Genomic DNA, 7,654 nt, shown 5'->3' on the forward strand with positions numbered 1-7,654 from the left:
AAAGTAATTCATGCCGTTATATGCAGTTGTGTGAAAAAGAGAGTTTTCACAGGACTCCATGCAGTCCTTTGAAAAACAAAGCACTGCTTCAATAGGAATTAAGAAGTAGCAGCCAGGTTTTGCTAATCAAATGCACTTGATTAACTGATCATCAGTAATTGTGTCAGTAAATCCTTATAAACGCAGAGGTTTTGGCAGCTTGCCGGTCTAGAGTCTTAAGGTATGTGTTAACACAAGGCATTCCCCGAAGAGGGGGTCCCACCAAATTCACCTCCAGGTTCAGATGATTTTTCACACCTATACTTCACTTATTCTGGTCCAAATCAGTCGATGAATTTGAGAACTTGTAGCTTTTCCCTGTCATTTGTTTTGTTTTTACATAGAAAAAAATCCAACTGAACTCCAAGGAAACCAAAATGTATCACTAAAAACCATGTGAGAATGTTGGGTCCACTCATTGGCCAGATTGGTGTCCGGGGTGGGAGAAACAGAAGTAAATATAGGAAGAAGATGTTGTGTGAGAAAATGGAGAATTTATGTTCATTTCACTGCTAGTTGCCAGTGCAGACTTTTGCACTTTTATTCTACTTTTCCACACGTTCACACCATAAATGAAACACTCTGGAGTTTGTTTGGAAAAGTACCGAGGCTAAAAGGTCTCAGTTTCAGTTGTTTTGGTCCTCACCAGTGCGATTACTGTGTTCACACCTGCACAAACGAGCTGCACCAAGGGGGAAAATGAAGTTTGATTTAACACACTCAGACGCCACAGGCCCCGCTTAACATGTTAAATGCTAAAGTTCATGACAGTACAATCAGAAAAAGAGTTAACTGAAGAACGGATTGTTTCTTTCCAGCAGAAGGCCGCTCCTCTCTAAAAAACATTACAGCCTGGCTTAGGTTTGGAAAGTTCAGTCTGTACAAACCACAAGACTTTAAACTTTGGTCTTCCTTTGGACAGACGAGACCAAAGTGGAGATGTTGGCTATAATGCACGGCACCATGTTTCTGTACAAATACCTCATATGTACCAACTGTCAAAAATGATGGCGAAGGATGATTATTTAGGCTTGTTTATCAAAATATTCTAGAGTTGAATGTGAGATGAATCTGTGCTATAACCAAAGCTTAGCTAAAACTAGCTCTTGCAGCAGGACTGAAAATGAAAATAATCAAGGTGTCCAGTCTTCAATGTGAATGAAATGTTGTGATAGGACCTTAAGAGAGCTGTGCATAGATGAATGCTAACAAACTTCAATGGACTAAAGCAACATTGTAAAGAAGATGTGGCATAAATTCCTCCACAATGATGAGAGAAACTGATAAAGTCATTACTTCGAATTCTTGCTACTGACTGCCAATAGCTACTGAATCATGGAGTGTATTTGTTTTTCATTGGACTGCAAAGAGTTTCCATAGAGAAAACTCCTATATCCTCAGTTTAAACATTTGTCTGTAAAGCTTGGATTGAAGTTGCAGCCAGTTAATTGATTCCAGGTATCTGGACACCCCCCCCCCCCAATGACCTTTGAAGTGGATTTCTCCCAGGACACTACAAAATGGCCTTGGGGATTAGAGTGAAATTACCACAACCTTCCAGTTTCCACTAGGGAAGGATAAAGGGTCCCCTATCTATTTTATGGCTTCCCAGAAACCTGTATAAATTATACAACCAAGGATCTTGAGGTTAAATCGGAATACTGCTAATAGCAAATAGGCCACTAAAATATGTAAAGTTGAACAAAAATACAAGGACAAGTTGAGGACAAGTTAAGTGCCACTAAAACCACTTTTACAATGTAGCAAGTTACCTTTGTTCATTCAGAGAAGCCTGTACATTGTAACCACCGTATGAGTCCTGGCTTGATATAGTGTGTATAGGGTTTACTTAAATACACAGACAGAATTTGAGCTTGTGAAACCTTCACTGCACATGGTTTTTTGTTGTCTTCCTTTCAGCTGCCATTCTTCTCTCTGCTGGACACATAAAAGAGTGTGTTTTGTCTCCTATGACCCTTATGTATAAGCAAAGGTCAAATAAACAGCCAAATAAATGGATACATGTAAAACCTTAAATTAAAATGTAAAAATGGTTGGAATCAGAATAGGTTTGCTGTATTGTAGCCACAATTTAATCATTACAAGTTTTCACAGTGCAGTGTAATAAATTAAAAAAAAAAAAATCACAACAGACAGAAGAAAGTGGAAAAACACAGTAATTGATGTCTCGTCACCACAGGCGAAATTTAATGACCTGCTAACATCTGTAGCTGACCCCTCCTTGAGAGTATCAGTCTCCTTTATTGCTAACACTGGAATGCCCTGTGAGGAAAGTGGGTAAAAGAAGGAAAGAAAGAGCATATGATGTGTGTTTGTGGAGTGTAATTTGGCTTCTATGAGTGTGACACACTGACAAGGATGGAAACAATTAGCTTCATCTGTTCACCAGATCTGGAGGATAGCCTCTCTTTACATACATGGTCGCGTCTTAGAATTGTGTGTGTGTGTGTGTGTGTGTGTGTGTGTGTGTGTGTGTGTGTGTGTGTGTGTGTGTGTGTGTGTGTGTGTGTGTGTGTGTGTGTGTTTCCCACAGATCCACTGGAGAAATCCTCCAGGACCGTCTGGCTTCCTTCCCTTTTATCCCAGCCACAGTCGTCAACAGGCAGCCACATCCTCGCAAACGCTGCCCTTGCTGGTCAAGCTGGTTAAGACTATGGAACATCTAAGATACAAATCTTCTCCTACTGTTTTCTATTTCTATCATAATAAATTCCTTCATGTCCCTCATGATAAATCAATTTCTCTGTTTCTGTTTCTCTGTTTCATTTATCAACACATATTACACTACATGAATTCCCTGCCAGAGACTGAACCATAAGGTTTAAGGTTAACTCGAACTTGTCGTAACCTAAAACCAAATCTTCAACCTAAAATTACATTTGTAACATGACAGGGACTTGCTTTATGTCCCCAAAAGGAAGGCAAATACAGATTATGTGACTGTGCACACAATGAAAGTAAGCACCTGCCTTCACAACATCTACCACCAAATATAAAAGACGATAGCAAAATCCCTCGAGGAAAAATAGATGTTCCTTTAAAAGGTTCAGTTGGGCTTATACTCCAGGTCCATGTTGGAAAACCTCTTCACTGTTGTGGAAATTTGTGCATGTGTGTTCAGCACAGTGGCCACAGAGTGATACCGTGATACCTCTTATTAAATGAAATCATATAGGACTATACACAGTGAGGTTTTTCAGTAAAGCTGCATTAAGTAGCTGTAAGATTTTTATTGGAACAGGAACATCAGGGACCAATATCTCAAAATTTCAACTTGCAATAACAGAGTTTTGGCCACCCAAAGGCAATGGAAACACAGTGTAAGCAAAGCACAATATCAGCTAATAGATGCTAATTGCACATCTGCTCACATAAAACAATTTCAGCATTTGGAGCTGTGTGTTAGTTGCGCTCATCATCATTTTGAGTTATCTACTTCTGCCTTAACCACAGTGCTAATACGAGCTAGTGCTAAAAAATGCAAATAATGATGAGCTGAAAGATGTTTGAATATTCAAGCTGAGGTGAGCTGCAGAGTTTGGCAACTACAATATAAACTACTCAATACATGAAGATACTGATGAATTTTAAACTAATACACCATCCTAGTGTGTGAATGTGTGTGTGAATGGGTGGATTACTGGATGTGTAAAGCGCTTTGGGGTCCTTAGGGACTAGTAAAGCGCTATACAAATGCAGGCCATTTACCATTTTTATTTACCATCCTATGACTGAAGAGTATTAAATCACAACGGTGAAATAAAAGCCTTTCCAGCACTGACAAGGAATAACTTTCAGGGAAACCAGTGGGTTTTTTCTGTTTCTTTTTTGTTAAATTTTTTGTAAATTATTTTACATCCCAAAAGTACCATCTTCTCTTCTCCTTTGTTTCATATATAGTTTGCAAAAATGTACAAACCACAGAGACAGACTATAATTTTCCATGGTCAGCGCTGCCATTTTGAAGAAGGCACAGTTTAGTTTATAATGATCCATCCGCTACTTTTTTAAATGTGTTTTTTTCTCTCTCGCTCGCTCTGTCTCTCCTGCCTGCGGTCAGAAAAAAAAATTGCTGGAGCTTTTTAGGTAGTAAGGAGGGTTTTCTGTTTAGTCCTCAGGGAGGAGCCTGCACTCCAAAACCAAAATTATAGACTGCAATGCTCAGATTGAGGGGGAGACAGAGAAAGCTCTGCTACAATGCTGCAAACATCTGACCTTCAAAGGACAATTAAGCTCTTAAATTAAAAACTTGTGAGAAGCCTCAACTTTTAAACAGAGAGCGATAAAAAGAACTAGCCAATAGACAAATCATTAAATGTGAATGTTTCTATACGTATCTGCGACCTCTTAAGTGAAAACACTAAGGCTTCTTAAATGGGTTATGACTAACTGCCTGTCTGTCTCTCAGTTTGAGCTGGAAACCGACCCCCCACAACGACCATGTCTTCGCGGTGTTATGCGCATTCCCAAATCCTTCAGCCACCACTGTTTTGAGAACGGCTTCTTGAGTTCTCTCCACGGCAAAACAAAAGCACGAAGTATATAATAGACGACCACATGAACAGCTTGTGTTAAGACGGGGAAATCGTTTTGTAGGAAGAATTTTATTTGAAGTGACGGATGTAAGTCCACAATGTAAGTCAACTAAGGGATCCCCTAGTCATCTCTAACCCTTATTTATCTGGGGAACATGTTATGGCCACGCAATTCAAAGCTCATGCGTGTAAAAACACGTCTTCCTTTATTGTAAAGTAATATGCAGCTCGTTACACTGCACCATATGATGCATAGCAGACTCTTTTTGCATTCTTGGCTCATATTATCAATTCCCTTTTGAAACTTATGAAACGCCTAGAAAACAATGTAGCTGCATTATTTACATCACTCGTTTGCTTTCTATTAGTTAGTTGGTGGAAAAAAAATCTTTAACCACTCTCCTTCTAATGTCCTGTTTATAGTTGTTTGAAACCTTTACGCTGTTGCTATCCCAAATGAAACTCAAAAGGTCTCTTCACAGGGAAAAAACCTTATGATGTTTGTAATTTGAGTCTTAAATTGTAAAATGTCATTACACGTTCATGAACAATGCCCTTGTTTCAGTTTTTAACTTAGCAGCCATTCATGAGCTCAATGAAGGACAACAAGACTTGAATTTTGATTAAAATATTAGAGATTTGGAAGAAGAAGAAGAAAAAAAAAACTCAAAGTCTTCCATGAAAACATGTGAATGAAGGAATGTTAGTGGTTTGGTTCCATTTTATGGCTTTTATTTTATGGTAGTAGTATTGGTTTAGTTCAAAGACATTTGCAGACAAACATATTATAGTTCACATGCATGTGTACTATATTGTACACATAAATATAAACAGCCTACCAACTGTAAGGGTAAAAAGTTTCAATCCTGAGTTATGGGCACAAACTGGTGATATAGGTTAGTGACTGTAAGGATAAGGTCACAGGAATCGGCCGCTTTTGGCAGGGTCGCCCTTACAGAAGCTCAGTGTTTCAGGGGGCTTCCCCACGTCATATGAACAAGGTGATCTTGGCTATCATGGCAATGTTTCAGTTTTCCCCCAGAATCCAATGAAATAAAATCTCTTTTCAAGCTCTGTGGCACAGAACAGGAATTGCTTGTGAAATGTTTGGTTACGGCTTTTCGTTAGGGCAAGAGGAAACAATGATGCCTACAAAACTTAGTTTGGGTCACTTAAGTACTCTTGCTCTTCCTTTGTTTCTCTCTGACCTGTTTTCCATCATGTTGCATGGAAACATGTCGACTGACATCATTGCAACCTTTGACCAATCAGTTTTATTTATTGTGGTGTCTTTGATGACATGTATATTACTATATAAAGAACTGGGCTTTCTGTCACTCAAAGATGCTTCCTGTTGTTCAGGCTTTCCCCCACAAATTGAATACAGACGACTGAATTTGTAGTACAGTAACAGCACACATACAAAAAAAGACTGTTGAAAAAACTAAACAAAAAAAAAAATTGGGTTAACAAGCTCTGAAAATGCAGCTGACTATGTAAGAGGTTATGGGGGACTCAAAAATGTTAGATAAATAAGGAAATGCTAAATTCTGAGCCACCTCCTTTTGAAGGTCTCTTATCAAACTGATTTTTCAAGGAACGGTCCACATGATCTATCCATTACTTTTCCACTGCAGTAATTCCACATGCCCAGCACCATATGACACATATCTTACTCTGAACTGAAAGCCACACAAAACAGAAACAGGGACTTTAGAATTAAAAGCGTATATCACCAAAAGCACTTATCATGAAACAGTATTACTTTGCCGTGATATTGAGCTGGATGGAACAACGGAAATAGGAAAAAACAAAACAGAAATAGGAAAAAACACAAGGGAAGTATTTCTGGGGAGACAATAACACGATGGACCAGTTGCAGGAACCCAAAACATGCTAGGTGTGTTTTATCATGATTAATACTGATGACAGATTTTTAGGCTAATAGTTAGGCTAACACACTTACCTCTCATCTATTCTTTCCTCACAAAACCAATAGAACCTCCACTTCTTTTAAGTGTCTCTCAGCGCAATTCTTAGTATATTTTGGTTCCTGCAACTGGTCCGTCGTGGGAAGAAATACTTCCCTTGTGCTTTTGGACATGTGTTTTTTCTATTTCTGTTTAGTTTTTTCTCATTTCCGTTGTGTTTTGTGTGCTTTTGCAGCATTTTTCTTATTGCTGGTGTTTTCTTAAGTTGCAGTCCATTTGGCCTCTCAGGGCCACCATAGGTATCTCTCAGGGCAGATTTTATAGAATTCTGAATTTCCAGAATATTCCTTTAAGAAAAAAAACAAGAAAGCCACAAAGCTGCTGCTTTCTTACAACAGACAGCGCATAGACACACACACACACACACACACACACACACACACACACACACACACATATATGTGCAGACTTTAGCTTGTTAGTGTTGGAACACAGATGTTCTAATGAGAAGTTACCCTTAATAGTAAATCACTCTTTGACACGCCATGAATGTATTTCATTCCAACATGCAAACACTGGCAGATACTGAAGCTGAGTACACCCTAAATCACAGATTTGAAGAAAACACCAAGAGATCCTATATCATATAACAAAAAGATTTATTTATCTCACAGCAGTGAGCAGAACATGTGAGCAGAGGTGTATACACAGTTTGTATAGACAGACTATGATGTGGGACAGTTTTCTACTTAATGCCTAAACTGTTTCACTCTTTGTCTGTAAGAGAAAGACAGAAAACAAGTGTGATTTTTTCCCCAGAACACATTACGCGAAACTGTCTAATAGAGTTCTTTGGAAGTTGAAGGAGATTTTGCAAAAACAAAAAAAAAATACTATGCGGTATCTGTGGTGCTGACTCGGCTTATTTTCAAGTGGAGATGCACTCAGCCAAGAAACGGTTGGTTCATCTCTCAAATGATGTGTGTAAGAGAAACACTTGTGTTGGATATAGGTTCACACAAAGTGGCTGACACACACAAACACACGCTGCAGTCTTTTAGATGAAATTAAGCTTTGGCCAAAAGTCTTGAGTCCCCCCTCATTCCTTTATATTATGCTTCCAAGGAG

Source organism: Diplotaxodon limnothrissa, linkage group LG17 (assembly GCF_057381915.1).
Source record: "Diplotaxodon limnothrissa isolate DT_005_m linkage group LG17, D_limnothrissa_male_GT1.1, whole genome shotgun sequence".
NCBI lineage: Eukaryota > Metazoa > Chordata > Actinopteri > Cichliformes > Cichlidae > Diplotaxodon > Diplotaxodon limnothrissa.